Source organism: Oncorhynchus mykiss, chromosome 29 (genome assembly GCF_057628025.1).
Source record: "Oncorhynchus mykiss isolate SJ-2025 chromosome 29, ASM5762802v1, whole genome shotgun sequence".
NCBI classification, from domain to species: domain Eukaryota; kingdom Metazoa; phylum Chordata; class Actinopteri; order Salmoniformes; family Salmonidae; genus Oncorhynchus; species Oncorhynchus mykiss.
In genome coordinates this window covers 29,526,553-29,547,916 of record NC_143050.1, presented here as the reverse complement: position 1 = coordinate 29,547,916, position 21,364 = coordinate 29,526,553, and the positions used below count along the sequence as shown (strand labels likewise).

Here is a 21,364-nt window from a genome sequence, read left to right as displayed (position 1 = left end):
AAGAAAAGCAGGCCCAAACCATGATGCTGCCACCACCATGTTTGACAGTGGGGATGGTGTGTTCAGCTGTGTTGCTTTTACGCCAAACATAACGTTTTGCATTGTTGCCAAAAAGTTCAATTTGGTTTCATCTGACCAGAGCACCTTCTTCCACATGTTTGGTGTGTCTCCCTGGTGGCTTGTGGCAAACTTTAAACAACACTTTTTATGGATATCTTTAAGAAATGGCTTTCTTCTTGCCACTCTTCCATGAAGGCCAGATTTGTGCAATATACGACTGATTGTTGTTCTATGGACAGAGTCTCCCACCTCAGCTGTAGATCTCTGCAGTTCATCCAGAGTGATCATGGGCCTCTTGGCTGCATCTCTGATCAGTCTTCTCCTTGTATGAGCTGAAAGTTTAGAGGGAAGGCCAGGTCTTGGTAGATTTGCAGTGGTCTGATACTCCTTCCATTTCAATATTATCGCTTGCACAGTGCTCCTTGGGATGTTTAAAGCTTGGGAAATCTTTTTGTATCCAAATCCGGCTTTAAACTTCTTCACAACAGTATCTCGGACCTGCCTGGTGTGTTCCTTGTTCTTCATGATGCTCTCTGCGCTTTTAACGGACCTCTGAGACTATCACAGTGCAGGTGCATTTATAGACTTGATTACACACAGGTGGATTGTATTTATCATCATTAGTCATTTAGGTCAACATTGGATCATTCAGAGATCCTCACTGAACTTCTGGAGAGAGTTTGCTGCACTGAAAGTAAAGGGGCTGAATAATTTTGCACGCCCAATTTTTCAGTTTTTGATTTGTTAAAAGAGTTTGAAATATCCAATAAATGTCGTTCCACTTCATGATTGTGTCCCACTTGTTGTTGATTCTTCACAAAAAAATACAGTTTTATATCTTTATGTTTGAAGCCTGAAATGTGGCAAAAGTTCGCAAAGTTCAAGTGGGCCGAATACTTTCGCAAGGCACTGTACATACATACATACACACATATATACATACATACATACATACATACATACATACATACATACATACATACAAAATCCCCATTCATTCTTTCCTTTACACGGATCAGTCGTCCTGGTCCCTTTGGTAAAAACTCAACTCGTCGTGTTTGGAGGACAAAGAATGCTGAGTGGCATCCAAAGAACACCATACCTACTGTGAAGCATGGGGGTGGAAACGTCATGCTTTGACAAAGAATGCTGAGTTGCATCCAAAGAACACCATACCTACTGTGAAGCATGGGGGTGGAAACGTCATGCTTTGACGTTTCCACCCCCATGCTTCACAGTAGGTATGGTGTTCTTTGGATGCAACTCAGCATTCTTTGTCCTCCAAACACGACGAGTTGAGTTTTTACCAAAAAGTTATATTTTGGTTTCATCTGACATTCTCCCAATCTTCTTCTGGATCATCCAAATGCTCTCTAGCAAACTTCAGACGGGCCTGGACTGGCTTAAGCCAGTTTATAGTTTATCTATTTATTTTTTATTTATTTAACTAGGCGGCCTAGGAACAGTGGGTTAACTGCCTGTTCAGGGGCAGAACAACAGATTTGTTGTACCTTGTCAGCTCGGGGGTTTGAACTTGCAACCTTCCAGTCCAACGCTCTAACCACTAGGCTACCCTGCCCCCCTGTAGTGTGTTACTGATGGTAGGCTTTGTTACTTTGGTCCCAGCTCTCTGTAGGTCATTCACTAGGTCCCCCCATGTGGTTCTGGGATTTTTGCTCACCGTTCTTGTGATCATTCTGACCCCACGGGGTGAGATCTTGCGTGGAGCCCCAGATCGAGGGAGATTATCAGTGTTCTTGTATGTCTTCCATTTCCTAATAATTGCTCCCACAGTTGATTTCTTCAAACCAAGCTGCTTACCTATTGCAGATTCAGTCTTCCCAGCCTGGTGCAGGTCTACAATTTTGTTTCTGGTGTCCTTAGACAGCTCTTTGGTCTTGGCCATAGTGGAGTTTAGAGTGTGACTGTTTGAGGTTGTGGACAGGTGACTTTTATACTAATAACAAGTTCAAACCGGTGCCAAGTACAGGTAATGAGTGACGAGTGGAGGACAGAGGAGCCTCTTAAAGAAGAAGTTACAGGTCTGTGAGAGCCAGAAATCTTGCTTGTTTGTAGGTGACCAAATACTTATTTTCCACCATAATTTGCAAATAAATTCATAAAAAATCCTACAATGTGATTTTCTGGATTTGTTTTCTCATTTTGTCTGTCATAGTTGAAGTGTACCTATGATGAAAATTACAGGCCTCTCTCATCTTTTTAAGTGGGAGAACTTGCACAATTGGTGGCTGACTAAATACTTTTTTGCCCCACTGTATATATTTTTTAGATTTTATGAAATTCACATGAAAATCTGTCTCAGTTTGGATGGAAACCAAGTTAGACAAAAGGAGACGCAGACATAGGGAAAAGTGAGTGCCAAACAGACAAGTTTCCTAAAAAAGAGGAGAGCCGTTAAATAGCATAACATGTATCCACCGCAACCCAAATTCAGTTCAGTTCTGTCTCACATTCCCCAGAAGCATGAGGGAGAAAAAAGCAATTTACTTTTGTTCCTCCTCCATGGCACATTTCACAGAGAAAGATCTTATCTGAAAAGAATAACATTGGCTCTCCACTGATTGCGATGCAAACAAAGCAGGAAAAACGATGAATACAAAAATCCTAAACTCTGATTTCCTGAGCCTTCAGTTTGATCAGCCTGCCTGACTGTCTGTCCCCATGGCATTCTTTATCTAACATAAAACTAGATACAAAAGTAAACATCCCGGGGAAACAAACAGTGTACAAGGCATTGTGAAACTATAACTTGCAACTGGGATCTGAAACTTGCTGTCAATTCTGTGTAATACATACAAACAAACCCTCTCGTGTAACTGTATTTATTGTGTGCATAATCACAATTTAAGTGCATGCTGAGATGCCACCAAGTTTTCAAAGTAAGTGCAAACTCAGACAAGCATTATACAATCCACAGGGGAATAAATTGGATTGGAAACTGATCTCTGTATTGTATTGTACCAACTTCCAAGTTGTGTCCTCATGAGTGTCATATTGTGCAACAGGATCAATACTCAAAATCCACAAGGCAAGAACACTGATCCATGGTCTTGAGCTGAACATTCTAGCTGAGCATATATTCCATTTTAGATTCCCAGAACTTTTTCTGGTTTACCATTTCAGAAAATTACAACCACACTTCAAAGACTGGTGGTCGGTGAGATCAATGCGCAATGAGAGTTTTTGAGGACAGACTGCAATGTATGACGACACCGTACTGCACAAATTACTCTGTTCAAATCAACTCTGACAATCTAATCTCACAAACTATGAATAATCTGTATGTTTGAATAGAGACATATATGGCCACATTGACAAGCTTATATTGCCACATTGACAAGATTATCCACTTCTGCCCCCGCCCCCCCCCCCCCCCCCCCTCACACACACACACACACACACACACACACACAGTGTCCAGCAGAGGGCAGTGTGTTATCTGGTGGCTGGTACTGCCACAGCAAGTGTTTGGGATGATAAATGGCTGTAGCCTGCTGGCCAGAGAGGTCAGCCAGCTTTATTATGTGTCTCATTATAAACATAACCACACTGTGCCCTTTCAATGGAGCCAGAGAAAGGGAGCAACATTTCCATAGAAAACTATAGTCGAAGAGTCAGCTACCTGCTTCTTTTTCTGCTGCTTCTGCTGCTGCTTCGAGATGCATGCCTGAGACAGACGAAGACGGAACTAAATAGGGTTCTAGCTAAGAATAAGTCACACAATGCCAAGTGTACAGTAGTTACTGTGAGAGAGTGCTGCATTAAGAGAGTGGATATTAAGGACTTCCCTGAATCGTCAGGCTGTTTACTGTAGACCTGGGTGTCACAGTAACCGATGTGCTGTTTTGTGCTGCTCCCTCTGACCTAACAGCAGTCAAGAATAAACACAAGCATGCGTACACACATGTAGAGATACACACGAACTCACTGTTGGGCTTCGTGACATTCCTCTCCAGAGGAGAGCTGTTGTGACAAAGGGCTCCAGGTATGAAAGTATGACAGAAAAAGATAGAATACCAAGATGTCAGCTACCCAACACAGAGGGCCTGTGCAGCAGCTGTGTGTATTCCTTATGCCTAACACCTTCATGAATGGGCCTATGCAACCACAGGAAGGAAGGCAACTTTGCTATGGTGACTCCTTTCAGGCGCAGCAACGATTTGGTTAGCAGGGACAACAATGATACATCAAAAGAACAGAATCAATTTCAACACAAAGCCTCCGCGTGGAGTGGGCTGCGGTGCCGCAGTGGGCCTGTTTGTGTGTGTGTTTGTGTGTGTGTGTGTGTGTGTGTGTTGGGGAGAAATTAAACGTTTGGGACCATAGAAGTAGAAGCAGATGAAATATAGCTAGGCAGGAACGCGTGCTAATCGGTGGAGGATTCTCAATTCCTATAGGTCAGAAGTAAGGGCTTGTACTCTGTGGTGGGCTGGAAGTGGCCTGAGGCCCAGATCCAGCGGGACAGTAACCCAGACAGAGTGCTTCCATCTGGGGCAGCTCTGGGAGGTACATCCCCCCCACTGAGGAAGCGGGGAACACAATCAGGGAGCCAGCATGGGGGCCAAGACCTGGAGCTTTACAGGACGGAAGTGGGCAGTTGAAACACACACAGGCACACACACACACACACACCACCACAGGACACAGAGAGGGGGAAAAGGAGGAAAGATTAGATTACGAAGGATAAAAGACAGTGTGAAATATTACCAGATACTGATCACTCTTTAATGAAGAGGATGGGACTGGAACTCATAAATAGAAGCTTTTGAAGGCTAGATCCTCTATGCCATGTGCGCTTGAATGAACATACATTGCATGTGTGTTTATATGCATGCAGAGCGTAGCTGCGGGGTACAGGAAGTGACACTGCGGGGCAAGGCTGTTATTTCCGGTTTTGACTAGAGGGAGTATGACATTAATTTACACTTTACATTTTAGATATCAGCCTGACCCCTGGGAGGAAATAATGGTTGTGACTAGAGGGAGTTCAGCTACGACCGGAAGTGACTTTTCGTAGCTGGTTAGGAGAATTTACGCAGCAAGTTAGGATCATTAACGTGACAGATTAGGAGACAAAGGTTAAGGTTAGGAAAAGTTAGGGTTAGCTAAAATGCTCTGTTAACCAGCTACAAAAAGTCACTTCGGGTCGTAGCTGTACTCTCTCTAGTCACAACCGTCATTTCCTCCCAGGAGTCAGGCTGATGCCTAAAATGTAAATTAAGGGCATTTTGGCGTCATTCACGCTGCTCTCTTTCACACCCCAGCCAGGGGACGGGGACATTGAATTACATAGTGCTCTCCAAGCCAAGGTCACACATGCTGGGAACCATATTATGTGGTTCCCATATTATACTGTAAAGCTCTCTAAAGTACAAAAGGCGCCGGCCCAGAGGCATTTAAATTAGGGGGTATAACCCACCACGACCAAACAGCTTCGGGACAAAGAACATCCACATAGGCATCATTCATATACAATGGTGTAAAGAGGTCTGAATGAGAACGTCACCAAAGACATAGATTCTGGATTCATCCACGACACTGGATTCAAAGCGAGCAAGGAATACTGCAGATCGTGACTTCACTGCATAAACATATAAACACACTTGCTTAAATGATGGCTTCCTTAAATGGATAGCTTGTGAGATCAATGGCAGTACAATTGTTGAATAGTATAGTTATAAGTTAATTGTTGAGTACAGAGGAGGCTGGTGGGGTAAGCAAAAGGAGGACTGGCTCATTGTAATGGCTGGAATGGAATAAATAGAGGGATATCAAACATATGGAAATCAAATGTGTAACTCCGTTCCATTGATTCCATTGAAGCCATTACAATGAGCCCATCCTCCTATAGCTCCCCCCGCCAGCCGCCTCTGGTTGAGCAACACCCAATATCACTACATGTCCGCACTGTCAGAGTGTTTGCTGTGATCTCCCTCCACAAATACTGAGTCATATTAGCAACACTGTTCAGTGAAAGGACTGTGCTACATTCCTTGTTGTTTTAAGCATGTCATCCAGTATATATATATACAGTACCAGTCAAAAGTTTGGACACATCTACTCATTTAAGGGTTTTTGTTTTTTGACTATGTTCTACATTGTAGAATAATAGTGAAGACATCAAAACTATGAAATAACACATGTAGCAACCAAAAAAGTGTTAAACAAATCAAAATATATTTTATATTTGAGGTTCTTCAAAGTAGCCACCCTTTGCCTTGGTGACAGCTTTTGCACACGCTTGGCATTCTCTCAACCAGCTTCATGAGGTTACCTGGAATGCATTTCATGTAACAGGTGTACCTAGTTAAAAGTTCCTTTGTGGAATTTCTTTCCTTCTTAATGCGTTTGAGCCAATCAGTTCTGTTGTGACAAGGTTGTGTTACACCCTGATCTGTTTCACCTGTTCTTGTGCTTGTCTCCACCCCCTCCAGGTGTCGCTGATTATCCCCAGTGTATGTATCCCAGTGTTTCCTGTCTCTCTGTGCAAGTTCGTCTTGTTTGTCAAGTCAACCAGCATTTTTGTGTCTCAGCTCCTGCTTTGCCCAGTCTCTCTTTTCTCGCCCTCCTGGTTTTGACCCTTGCCTATCCTGACTCTCTGAGCCCGCCTGCCGGACCACTCTGCCTGCCCCTGACCTTGAGCCTGCCTATTGCCTGTTACTGTTTGGACTCTGACCTGGTTTATGAACTCTCGTCTGTACCCAACCTGCCTTTTGCCTACCTCTTTTATTATAAAAAATATCGGAGCTCAACCATCTGCCTCCTGTGTCTGCATTTGGGTCTCACCTTGTGCCCGTATACTGTAGGTAGCGGTGGCTTACTGAAGATAGCCCTAATTGGTAAAATACCAAGTCCATATATTATGGCAAGAACAGCTCAACTAAGCAAAGAGAAACAACAGTCCATCATTACTTTAAGACATGAAGGTCAGTCAATCTGGAATATTTCAAGAACTTTTAAAGTTTCTTCAAGTACTGCCACAGGAAAAGAAGACCCAGAGTTACCTCTGATGCAGAGGATAAGTTCATTAGAGTTACCAGCCTCAGAAATTGCAGACCAAATAAATGCTTCACAGAGTTCAAGTAACAGACACATCTTAACATCAACTGTTCAGAGTTGCGTGAATCAGGCCTTCATGGTCAAAGTGCTGCAAAGAAACCACTAATAAAGGACACCAATAATAAGAGACTTGCTTGGGCCAAGAAACATGAGCAATGAACATAAGACATCTGTCCTTTGGTCAGATCAGTCTAAATTTGAGATTTTTGGTTCCAATCGCCATGTCTTTGCGAGACGCAGAGTAGGTGAACGGATGATCTCCGCATGTGTGGTTCCCACCGTGGAAGAGGAGATGGGGTGATTTGCTGGTGACACTGTCAGTTACCTATTTACAATTCAAGGCACACTTATCCAGCATGGCTACTACAGCATTCTGCAGTGATACGCCATCCCATCTGGTTTGTACTTAGTGGGACAATAGTTTGTTTTTCTTCAGGACAATGACCCAACACACCTCCAGGCTGTATAAGGGCTATTTAACTAAGAAGGAGAGTGATGGAGTACTGCATCAGATGACCTGGCCTCCACAATCATCCAACCTCAACCCAAGTGAGATGGTTTGGGATGAGTTGGACCACAGAGTGAAGGAAAAGCAGCCACCAAGTGCTCAGCATATGTGGGAACTCCTTCAAGACTGTTGGAAAAGCATTCTAGATGAAGCTGGTTGAGGGAATGCCAAGAGTGTGCAAAGCTGTCATAAAAGCAAAGGGTGGCTACTTTTGAAGAATCTAAAATCTAAAATATATTTTGATTTGTTTAACACTTTTATGGTTACTACATGATTCCATATGTGTTATTTCATAGTTTTTGTGTCTTCACTATTATTCTACAATATAGAAAATTGTAAAAATAATAAATATGTTCTATGTACTGTATGTGCAATATTGACATATTGTAGTATGTACATGTAATATTGTATGGGTTTTCACCCTGGCTGAAGATGAAGCCTGACTATTAGAGTCAGTGTTTACCCAGAGCAAGATCCGAAAAAAGCTCACTCATTAATACTTCAACTCTAAATGTACTCTGACACTGAGCTTGAATTCTCTGTAGTTTACAGCCACAGGACGATACTTATACGATACATTAGTGATATTCAAATCAAATCAAAGTATTTATATAGCCCTTCGTACATCAGCTGATATCTCAAAGTGCTGTACAGAAACCCAGCCTAAAACCCCAAACAGCAAGCAATGCAGGTGTAGAATATTAGAACCAGTTAGTGTGCAAATGTTACCAGACATTACCAGAATATGGACACCAAAGCATGTAGGAAGCCAACCCACCTCAGGCTATTGGTTGAGAGTGTGATGGGAGTGCCAATGAGTTATTGACTATGGAAGGTCTGAAGAGCGTTCAAATGTTCCAGCAATGTTCCCTTTAAGCTGCGTTCGTGCATGGGCACGCAGCTCCCTGGGACTGCTACACAGAAGAAATATCAGCACCCGCAGAGAAACACAACTCAACTTTCTAGTGTTGTTTCCCTTAGTTAACACTATCAACGTTTCCCTTCGCTGTGGGAATTGTGATCGAATTAATGCAATATTAGCCACTTTCAATGCAACATAGCTAAACAAAACTAACTATGCAAGACTTAGTATGCAATACTAGCTATGCAAGAGATTTTGTTGTAGGCAGAATGCATCGGAGTAGGATTCTAGTTCATTGACATGCACGACTCAGCCTGTACTCGGCACAGATCGGTGTGGCATAACCAATCAATGCTGCAGTGGGCCTATATGCAATTATACCATTGCCATACTGTACTGTATATGGATCTATGCCATTCACTTTGAACTGGACTGTGTTTACAGCATGAGTGGTCATGAGTAGATCACTTGTTTTGAAATCAAAGCAGAGCTGCATGTAGCCACGTGTGCACATTTGTTCATATCCTTTGCTAGTTACTGAGTTCTTAGCCTAGTTATAGATAATTTGTAGTCAGCAATGGGGGAGTGATTGCTTCCTACAAGAGCACAACATGTGTATATTTCTAGACATCTTTGAAAAGTGATAAAGAGATTTTTTTGTCTTAAAGGGGCAGTGTTTAATTTTGAGACCTGCTTGAATAAGCTAAGTAGCCAATAGGCAGAGGGTAGCATAATTTGTCTGATTCTCTGTAATAATGGTATGGGAATAATAATGCATTTTATTTTGTGAACTGGTTTCTTGGTTCAAACAACACAACATTTTTAGTCACTTCCTTGTCTGAAGTACAAGTGGATAAACAGGTTAATGTTAAGCCCTGCATATTTTTTTCAAAAGTCTCAGAAGCCTACATTGAACACCACACATTGGGGGCTACTGTAGGCTGAATGATAGAACATATATCTCCATGTTAATATGTTATGGGAGCATTTTCTCCACTGTTTTTGATGGTAGGCCACTCTGGTAGGCCTACATTATGATCAAATAGCCACAGTAGCCTACTTGACCACTGTCTGAAACTGTAACTTAATGCAGGTAGTGTTCACAGTAAATGCAAGCTGAAAGTTGCACAGAATGTTTACAATGTTCAAGTTTGCGCTCAGCAGACCATAACTTGTTCAGTGCCGAAAAACATTAGAGGGAACATTGGGCTCGAGTGAGATTCTTATGAGATTCCAGTGAGATTCTTATAAGACTCCAGTGAGACTCCAGTGAGATTAGCTCGCATGTATGCTGTAGTAATATGTGTATGCAGTAATAAAGTGTCTTAATATCAACCCCATCATCCCAGAAACCCTAGACCCACTCTAAATTGCATACCGCTTCAACAGATCCACAGATGATACAATCTCTATTGCACTCCACACTGCCCTTTCCCACCTGAACAAAAGGAATACCTATGTCAGAATGCAATTCAGTGACTACAGCTCAGCGTTCAACACCATAGTGCCCTCAAAGCTCATCAATAAGCTAAGGACCCTGGGACTAAACACCTCCATCTGCAACTGGATTCTGGACTTCCTGACGGGCCGCCCCCAGGTGGTAAGGGTAGGTAACAACACATCCGCCACGCTGATCTTCAACATAGGCGTAGGCGTGCTCAGTCCCCTCCTGTACTCCCTGTTCACTCATGACTGCACGGCCAGGCACGACTCCAACACCATCATTAAGTTTGCAGACGACACAACAGTGGAAGCCTGATCACCGACAACAACGAGACAGCCTAGAGGGAGGAGGTCAGAGACCTGGCTGTGTGGTGCCAGGACTTCAACCTCTCGTCAACGTGATCAAGACAAAGGAGATGATTGTGGACTACAGGAAAAAGAGGACCGAGCACGCCCCCATTCTCATCGACAGGGCTGCAGTGGAGCAGGTTGAGAGCTTCAAGTTCCTTGATGTCCACATAACCAACAAACTAACATGGTCCAAGCACACCAAGACAGTCGTGAAGCGGGCACGACAAAACCTATTCCCCCTCAGGAGACTGAAAAGATTTGGCATGGGTCCTCAGATCCTCAAAAGGTTATACAGCTGCACCATCGAGAGCTGGTTGCATCACTGCTTGGTATGGCAACTGCTGGGCCTCTGACCGCAAGGCACTACAGAGGGCAGTACATCACTGGGGCCAAGCTTCCTGCCATCCAGGACCTCTATACCAGGCTGTGTCAGAGGAAGGTCCTAAAAATTGTCAAAGACTCCAGCCACCCTAGGCATAGACAGTTCTCTCTGCTACCGCACAGCAAGCGGTACCGGAGCGCCAAGTCTAGATCCAAGAGGCTTCTAAACAGCTTCTACCCCCAAGCCATAAGACTCCTGAACATCTAGTCAAATGGCTACCCAGACTATTTGCATTGCCCCCTTGCCCCCTCCACACCACTGCCACTCTCTGTTGTCATTTATGCATAGTCACTTTAATAACTCTACCTACTACCTCAACTAACCGGTGTCCCCGCACATTAACTCTGTACCGGCACCCCCCTGTATATATTGTTATTTTTTACTGCCGCTGTTTAATTACTTATTACTTTTATCTCTTATTCTTAACCATACTTTTTTGAAACTGCACTGTTGGTTAGGGGCTTGTATGTAAGCATTTCATTGTAAGGTGAAACAGCTGTCGTATTCGGCTCATGTGAATAATAACATTTGATTTGATTTTGATTTGATTTAATAGGGAGTTGGGCCGCCCCGACTCACCAGAGCCGCCAAAACAGCTTCAATGCGCATAGATTCTTCAAGTGTCTCGAACTCTACTGGAGGGATGCAACACCATTCTTCCACTAGGAATTCCATAATTTAGTGTTTTGTTGATGGTGGTGGAAAACGCTGTCTCAAGCACCGCTCCAGAATCTCCCAGAAGTGTTCAATTGGGTTGAGATCTGGTGACTGAGACACACACACCCTTTAAATCCCCTATGCTCCTTTGAGACGCTTATTTCCAAGTCACTGAGATATAGGGTGACCACATTTAAAATACCCAAATGCGGGACAACATGATGATTTTGTGGGACAGTAGCCTACATGAATAAAAACACTTGGCAGCACCCCCCCCCCCCCCCCCCCCCCCCTTCCCCAATCAGATTCATGGGAATATGCATTTAGATCTTCCAGTACTGTTCTTTCAATCAAAGCACATTCTGCCTGGTGGCTCACGCTGTTGAGTGTTGGCCACATTATCATTTTTTGGGGACTATTCAGCTAACCATCCTAAAATGTGTTTTTGGTGGTAACAGTAACGTTAAACTATGCTGTTATATTTAGTTATGTAGAATACAAATGAATTAATATGTGATCTTCTAAGATATTGATTCAGATTTGATCTAACTTTACTAAGAAAGCACCATTCTGAGAAGTGGCGGAGCGACGACCAGTGTACTCTGGCAGCACTAGACCCCCGTCAGGTCACTGCACCGACTGAGCAATTGAAGCATAGCCAACTTTTTCCCTTGTGCAAAATGTGGTGATACAGAGACCACATGTGGCTGTTTTATGGAAATTTTTGAATATTTGGCCAAGGAAACATTTCTGGTTGGTCTCAGGGAATGTAAAACAGTTAGGAAGCGAGACTTTTAAAACGGGTTGGGAATACTATAGCAGAAAATATGTTAAACAACTCATGAGCATTGAGTGCCTCACAAGTTTGACGAAATTACCTTATGCCTTTTTGTCTAATATGGCTATTTATTTACTTTTGTATCTTTTCATCAGAAGCACACTTTTGTTGTATGTAGTTATGAGTTTAGCAGGTTTAGCAGGAAATTAGTTTAGCAGGAAATTAGCCAGAAAGGATTTGAGAAATACAGTATGATTGGTTGACGATAGGCCTATGACATTGGCCTACAGTACCTCTCATCTTGCGCTGCACAGAATATCAGATCTCAACAGATCTCAATGTCAGATCTCAACTCAATTGGAGAAATGTTTAACATCACCATTAGACTTAGGCTATCACATCCTTATGATATACAGTACGAGGCAAAAGTTTGGACACACCAACTCATTCAAGGGTTTATTTTATTTTTCTACTATTTTCTACAGACATCAAAACTATTAAATAACACATATGTAATCATGTAGTAACCAAAAATGTGTTTAACAAATCATTTTAGATTTTAGATTCTTCAAAAGTAGCCACCCTTTGCTTTGATGACAGCTTTGCACACTCTTGGCATTCTCTCAACTAGCTTCACCTAGAATGCTTTTTCAACAGTCTTGAAAGAGTTCCCACATATGCTGAGCACCTGTTGGTGGCTTTTCTTTCACTCTGTGGTCCAACTCATCCCGAACCTTCTCAATTGGGTGTAGGTCGGCTGATTGTAGAGGCCAGGTCATCTGATGCAGCACTCCATCACTCTCCTTCTTGGTCAAATAGCCCTTACACAGCCTGGAGGTGTGTTGGGTCATTGTCTTGTTGAAAAATAAATTATAGTCCCACTAAGTGCAAACCAGATGGGATGCTGTATTGCTGCAGAATGCTGTGGTAGCCATGCTGGTTAAGTGTACCTTCAGTGTGAGTTGGTGATCTCCCACCTGTTTAGTAAAGTGCAGCCAGGATCCATACAGTGAATAAGTCCTTTGCCATCTCTCTGTTCATCGTACTGGTTGCATGTGTGATCAAGTCTGTGTTGCTTGTGTGTGTTTGCCATTTCAGTGCGGAGCTTGTTTTCGGGAGGCGGGGTGTGGGTTGTGTTTGCAAACTCATTTTAGCTCACAACAAGCTTGTAGCATGGCTAACACTAGACAGAAAATTGCTGCAAAGCTCAATGCGGAAAAAAATATGTATCAAGCACTACACTGCATGAACACTGGATCAACAAAAACAGTTATATAAAGATCTAATAGATCTGAAACTCTCTATGGATTATACCAACAAAGGGGTTGATGATCTGTTTAAGGATGTAATGGAATTTAAACACAGTTTGGTGTGTTAACGCAGGTGGAGGTGGAGGAGCTAAAGGACGTGAATGTCACCAGCCAGACCGCATTCAAAACCATGTCTGAGGATTTCACAATTTTCCAAAAAACACTTGACAAGCACTCTTCCAAAGGAGACTAACAATCAAGGATAAATACAATTTTAATCAATGGAGTTGAGGGCGTAAAGGCCAAGAAATTCCTGGCTGATCAACTCAAACTGGAAACTAAACTCATCGAGATGGAGAGGGTGCATAGGAATGGCACTTTCTTTCCCGATGGATGGCCCAGATCTATAGTGGTGAAACTGCTCAGGTTCAAAGACAAGGAGGAGATTCTCAGGAGAGCCAAGTGCCTGAAGGGAACCAAAAACTTCATCAATGAAGAGTTCTCCTAAAAGGTACACCTCAAAAGAAAGGAACTGCTTCCACAACTAGTTGAAGAACTAAAAATAGGCAACATTGCACACCTGAAGAACGATAACCTGATAACCCCCCCCCCCAGTGGGCCTATGGCATATTTACTCTACTTTGTTCATGTTTTTCACATAAGCTCATGACCAAAAACACACATTGCTCTAAATGTCATAACCCTCTGAAGTTTTCAGTGGTGGCCCTCAGAGTGTGGTGTCAGGAAAATAACCTCACACTCAACGTCAACAAAACAAAGGAGATGATCATGGACTTCAGGAAACAGCAGAGGGAGCACCCCCCTATCCACATCGATGGGACAGTAGTAGAGAAGGTGGAAAGTTTTAAGTTCCTCGGTGTACACATCACGGACAAACTGAAATGGTCCACCCACACAGACAGCATGGTGAAGAAGGCGCAACAGTGCCTCTTCAAACTCAGGAGGCTTACGAAATTTGGCTTGTCACCAAAAACACTCACAAACTTTTACAGGATGCACAATCGAGAGCATCCTGTCGGGCTGTATCACCGCCTGGTACAGCAACTGCTCCGCCCACAACCGTAAGGCTCTCCAGAGGGTAGTGAGGTCTGCACAACGCATCACCGGGGGCAAACTATCTGCCCTCCAGGACACCTACACCACCCAATGTCACAGGAAGGCCAAAAAGATCAAGGACAACAACCACCTGAGCCACTGCCTGTTCACACTGTTATCATCCAGAAGGCGATGTCAGTACAGGTGCATCAAAACTTGGACCAAGAGACTGAAAAACAGCTTCTATCTCAAGGCCATTAGACTGTTAAATAGCCATCACTAACATTGGGTGGCTGCTGCCAACATACTGACTCAAATCTCTAGTCACTTTAATAATAAAAAATTGGATGTAATAAATGTATCACTAGTCACTTTAAACAATGCCACTTTATATCATGTTTACATACCCTACATTACTCATCTCATATGTATATACTGTACTCTATACCATCTATTGCATCTTTCCTTTGCCGTTCGGCCATCGCTCATCCATATATTTATATGCACATATTCTTATTCATTCCTTTGCTGTTGTGAAATTGTTAGATTACTTGTTAGATATTACTGCATGGTCGGAACTAGAAGCACAAGCATTTCACTACACTCGCATTAACATCTGCTAACCATGTGTATGTGACCAATACAATTTGATTTGATTTGGTGTTATGTGGACTGGGTCAATACGCATTCCATAGGAAGTGCAGCCCTATTGATAAAACTAACACAAATGTATGGTTGTATTGGATATGCGAGGCTTGCACTTCTATGTTTCCGTTCCAATTCCTGGATGATTCCAACTGTGGATCTCTCTTAGTTGGGCAGGATATCAACCCTGATAACATGGTCTTTAACCCATTGGGCAGGATATCAACCCTGATAACATGGTCTTTAACCCATTAGAGTTTACCAGAAATAAGTCTATCACTTTTTATTACTATATTGTTAAGCAATTTAACAACCTGTGTAGCAGTTTATTAATTGCAAGACAAACTTATTTTTGACCTTTCATTTGAACGTTCGCAGTCTTTCTAAAAATCGTGACCACCTTGTTCCTTATCTGTCTTCTCTCAGTCATGAATGTTCCATTGTTGCCCTTTCAAAAACATGGTTGACTGAAGAGACAACCACGCTTTATGACATGCCTCCTTATAATGCTGTTCACCACTGTAGAACGTCAAGATTGGGAGGAGGAGTGTCCATTTTTGTTCACAAACGTTTAAAATTATTTGTAAGAGAGGACCTCACACTTACATCTGATAACGTTGATGTTGAATCTCTTTTCAAAGAAATTCCTTCCTGTTCATTTATTTGTGGTAAAAAAAAACATGATAATTGGATGCATCTATCAGCCACCTGATTCTGACATTGGTAGTTTCACTAATATCCTTGCATCAATCTTGGGTTTAATAATGAAGATCAATGTGTTTTCTGTTGGGTGATTGCAACATACATTTTTTAGTGAGAACCACTCAGACATCTGATTTTTTTTATATACGTTATACTCCAGCTGTCTGTATGCCCTCATCTATACGCCCACAAGAGTGACACAAGAGTGACCCACAAGAGTGACACCCTACTGATAATAATTTTACAAATTCTACAAGTATACTTTATATTGACATTTCTGACAACATTCCAATTTTTACTTCTCTTTGGCAGCTGGAAATTAACAGATGGGATTGCTTAGTAGCATTAAATGTAGAATATTTAACAAAAGTAATTGTGAGCGCCTTAGGATGTTAATTGATATTTCATGGGAAAATGTTAATAATCAAGCCGATGTGGAGCCTGCCTTCCAGACTTTTTTTGTTATCTTTCAAAGATTGTATGAAAAGTTGTATGAAAAGTTTTTCACAAATCCCTTCCCCCTGAATTCTGCAAATTACAAAATCTATGAGAAAAAATGTACTCACCTATGTCGGATATCCCCCAAAATATTTTTTATATAGTCAACTTGGAAAATCATTAATCAACTGACGAATAAGAAAAAGGCATCGACAACAATTCCATCTCAATGTTTTGTTGGAAATAAGACCTATAGTGATCCTGATGTTATTGTATTTCATGTGAATTTAATAACTTCTTTGTGAATGTGGGTTCCTCTCTGTCAAAGAACATTGAGAAAACTGATGGAAATCCCTTGGATTACATTAAGGAACATTTCCCTTCTCTACTTCAGTTTGATCCTCTTGATGTGATGGAGGTAATTGGTACCTTGAATATATCAGCAGTAGGTCATGATGAGATTGGTGCCTCTTTGGTGAAATCAGTTTCTTCCTCAATTACTGAGCCTCTAACATACAGTACCATTCAAAAGTTTGAACACACCTACTTATTCAAGGGTTTTTCTTTATTTTTTACTATTTTCTACATTGTAGAATAATAGTGAAGACATCAAAACCATAAAACAACGCATATGGAATCATGTAGTAACCAAAAAAGTGTGAAACAAATCAAAATATATTTTATATTTGAGATTATTCAAAGTAGCCACCCTTTGCCTTGATGACAGCTTTGCACACTCTTGGCATTTTCTCAACCAGCTTGACCTGGAATACTTTTCCAACCGTCTTGAAAGAGTTCCCACATATGCTGAGCACTTGGTGGATGCTTTTCCTTCACTCTGCGGTCCAACTCATCCCAAACCTTCGCAATTGGGTTGAGGTCGGGTGATTGTGGAGGCCAGATCATCTGATGCAGTTCTCCATCACTCTCCTTCTTGGTCACTTGATGGTTTTTGCAACAACACTTGAAGAAACTTTCAAAGTTCTTGAAATTTTCCGGATTGACTGACCTTCATGTCTTAAGGTAATGATGGACTGTCGTTTCTCTTTGCTTATTTGAGCTGTTCTTGCCATAACATGGACATGGACATGGTCTTTTACCAAATAGTGCTATCTTCAGTATACTACCCCTACCTTGTCACAGCACAACTGATTGGCTCAGACGCGTTAAGAAGGAAAGACATTTCAGAAATGAACTTTTAACAAGGCACACCTGTTAATTAAAATGGATTCCAGGTGACTACCTCATGAAGCTGGTTGAGAGAATGCCAAAAGTGTGCAAAGCTGTCATCAATGCAAAGGGTGGCTACTTTGAAGAATCTCAAAAATGAAATATGTTTTGATTTATTTAACACTTTCTTGGTTACTACATGATTCCATATGTGTTATTTCATAGTCTTGATTGCCTTCGCTATTATTCTACAATATTGTAAATGGTCAAATTAAAGAAAAACCATGAAATGAATAGGTGTGTCCAAACTTTTTACCGGTACTGTATGTCTCCATTAAATCTATGAAAACTGGTATTGCCAAAGTTATCACCCTCTATAGACATGGGGATTTCAGATCTTTAACAAATTATCGGCCAATTTCTGTACTACCATGTTATTTAAAAATCCTAGAATAATTGGTGCGTAAGAGAATCTTCAAACATTTAAATCAACACTGTATTCTATATGAGCACCAATACGGTTTTCGTAAAAACTATTCCAGAGATATGGCTCTTTTGAAACTTGTGGATAAAATCTTAACAGCTATTAAGAACAATGAATACGCTCTTGGCATCTTTTTAGATTTATCCAAAGCAGTTGATACGGTTAATCATGAAATATTACTTTCAAACGTGCGTTATTCTGGTTTTCATGATTATACATGTAATTGGTTTTATAGTTATGTTTACGATAGAGAACAAATGGCTTACCACAGCCAAGATATCCTGTGGCCACTTTGTTCTTCCTAATCTATATCAATGACCTTGCTGCTGTGTCTTCTACATACTTCCCATTCTCTTTGCTGATGAAACCAATTTGATTTTATCACAAGAATTTTGATTCACGAATTAATGAAGTTAACTCAGGTATGGCCACATTTTCTGAAAGGTTCCAGATATACAAATTATTTTTAAATGTTAACAAATCCAAAATTATAATTGGGAATGAAATGGAACAAGTCAGATCCACAAAATCTCTCTGAGTTCTAATTGATGAAAAGTTATCCTGGAAAGATCATATTACATTTGTCTGTAGCAAAGTGATGAAATCTGTTGGTGTCATCAGAAAGATTAGTTGTTTGGTTCATCAGGCTTGCTTCCTAACCCTATACTATAGCTTCATTTACCCACATCAAATGTACTGTAATATTGTCTTGGCCAGTATATATGCCTCCTACCTACACAAATTACTCATCATAAAAAACACATTTGCAAGACTAGCCACCTCATCTAATTACCTAGCACCATCTGCACCTTTCTTAAAGAAACTCAGTATATTGTCTATTTACGACATTAATGTGCGGCAATTATGCACTTTCATCTAAAATATACTAATAACTCCCAAACAGTTTACCTAAATCCGTCAATGGATTCTTCCAGGTTAATTCTGAAATCCATCTCTATAACACGAGACACTGCGATAACCGTCACCCTCCCCAGTGACGCAACTCACATAGTCAATGCTATTATCAGAGGTATCATACTCTGGAATTCTTGTCTTCACATTGCCAAAACCTCATCATCCCTCAATAACTTCAAGCGAAGACTAGGGGTCAGCCTGATGAATCAAACTACCCAGTAATCCCCTCCATGAAGCCTAACTCTCACACTCACACACACACATACACATAATCAAACAGGTTTTTGTCTTGTATACTGAGTATATCATGTACAATTATAATGAATATGCTTTGTTTAACTGATCGAACAATTATTATTTTTTTTACTTTTCATTTCTCAGAGCAAGAAAAGACTGAAAGGTTTCAGAAGAAAGGTCTTTCATTCTGGCCATTTTGAGCCTGTAATCAAACCCACAAATGCTGATGCTCCAGATCCTCAACTAGTCTAAAGATCACTAGTTTTATTGCTTCTTTACTGGTAAGAGAGTCTAGCTAGCTATATTTTCAGATATTACACGTTTCTAATTTTGTCAGAAAGTTGTTTTCATCAAGTTAAAGCATACTGTTAGCTAGCTAATGTTAGCTGGCTGGCTCGCTAGCTAACATTATGTGTATGATCTGTGTCGTAATATTATTTGTATCTCAGAGCCATTTGCATTGCTAGTTATAGCCTAATGTTAGCTAGCTAGCTAATATTGAATCTAGTTGGTTAGCTACCTGCAGATTCATGCAGGGTAGTAATGTTATTAGTTGGGATTATGGTTCATTGTTTAGCTAGCTAGCATGTCCAAACAAAAGACTCCACTATGCAAGGTACCATTTTACTGTACCGTTTTATACCTTCTGTATCCTGTGCATCTGACAAATAAACATAGATTTTATTTGATATATTGTATGTTTACCGGAGATGGTAATGTGGAGAACAACATGACCTGCACAAAGTCAAATTAGTATATAACTCACAACTGTAAGCTATTTTCTGTAATTAGCTTGTCATGAACTTGTGTGAGTTTGATTTCCTGTAATAATTAATAAAATATGTGCAAAAATGAAGACGTTGTCAGCTATATGATGTGGATACAGTATTATTTGACCTGGCTAGCCAGCTAACTTAATGTAAGCTAGCTAGCTAGCTAGCAAGCTTGAACCGAACCCAAACATTGTTTAGAAAATTGTTTCTAGTTGCCTGGTTTGCTAAATTGACATATAGCTACTAAATTAATTTTCAAACAGATGGGGTTATTGGTGTTAAAATACACCAGTTGTGCTATTTTTCACCACCAGGCTGCTGATGTCATGCATTTGAATCCATGAAGAGATGGGTGGGGCTAAGGCTTAAGAGGGATTGCATGATTCTGAATGGTTGTAGACAAAGAGCTCTCCAGTACATGTACCAAAACATTCAAGGGACATTTTCTCTAAAGTGGGGCTACAAGTTTATCAACTTTCAAAGCATAATTACTTTCCCATTGTTCCCCAACTGTTGTTTATGATATAGCATTTTCTAACTCTGAGTCTCTACTTTTATCTAATGTAAAAAACACCATTTAAAATTTTGCAACGTAAGACCAAATCGAGCCGGTCGGTCACGTATGAGGACGCAAAAACGCTAATTGCAGTCCTTCACCAACACGTTCCCTCTCCCTCGCTCCGACAGAGCCGAGGATAAGAGACAGCGGTGGCCTCTCCCGACTCTCTTGTTCATGTTTTTTGTGCCGTGAGCGGCAATGAGGTCCAATCACCATCAGTGGCTCCAAGTAATTAATCAGGGAAATAGTGGATCACAATAGTGGATCATCTACCATGCATGTCAGGTACTCAGATGCTGCTGCCTGCTTTATTTATTTTTAATGGAACCTAATACAATTTGGAGTTCTCTTTGATTGAGGGGAGGAATTGATAAGAAGGGAAGCGTGAGATGGAAGTTTGATTGGTAATTGTAGGAGTCAAATATGACATCGGAGGACTAATTAAAGGAACTGAATCTAATGGCCAACACACATGGTGTTACACACAGCTCTCTCCCAGCAAACACACATGGTTTCACACGCAGCACACTCTCCCAGCAAACACACATCGTGTTACACACAGCTCTGTCCCCCAGATAACACATATCCTGTTACACACAACTCTTTCCACCAGACAACACACATCGTGTTACCCACAACTCTGTCCCCAAGACAATGCACATGGTGTTACACACAACTCCATCCCCCAGCCAAAACACATGACAGAGTGTTAAACATAATGTAGCTCTCTCCCCCAACCAACAAAGGAACAGGGAGGTACTGGCATTTCTCATTACTATATCCCTAATCTCGTCTCTCTCTCTCTCTCTGTAGCAAATGAGCCAAAGGATAAGGTAACTATATCCCTATTCGCATAAACAAACACATGCAGTGCAAACTGAAATATCACATTTACATAAGTATTCAAACCTTTTACTCAGTACTTTGTTGAAGTACTTTTGGCAGCAATTACAGCCTTGAGTCTTTTTGGGTATGACGCTACAAGCTTGGCACAACTGTATTTGGGGAGTTTCT

The 21,364-nt window shown here is 41.3% G+C and overlaps 1 protein-coding gene across 1 annotated transcript in view; it reads right to left on the bottom strand.

Moving 5' to 3' along the window:
• The window catches only part of LOC110509743 (transmembrane protein 132C-like), a 227,090-nt gene that overhangs the window by 112,687 nt on the left and 93,039 nt on the right, over positions 1-21,364 (bottom strand). The gene's annotated exons all lie outside the window — the stretch shown is intronic.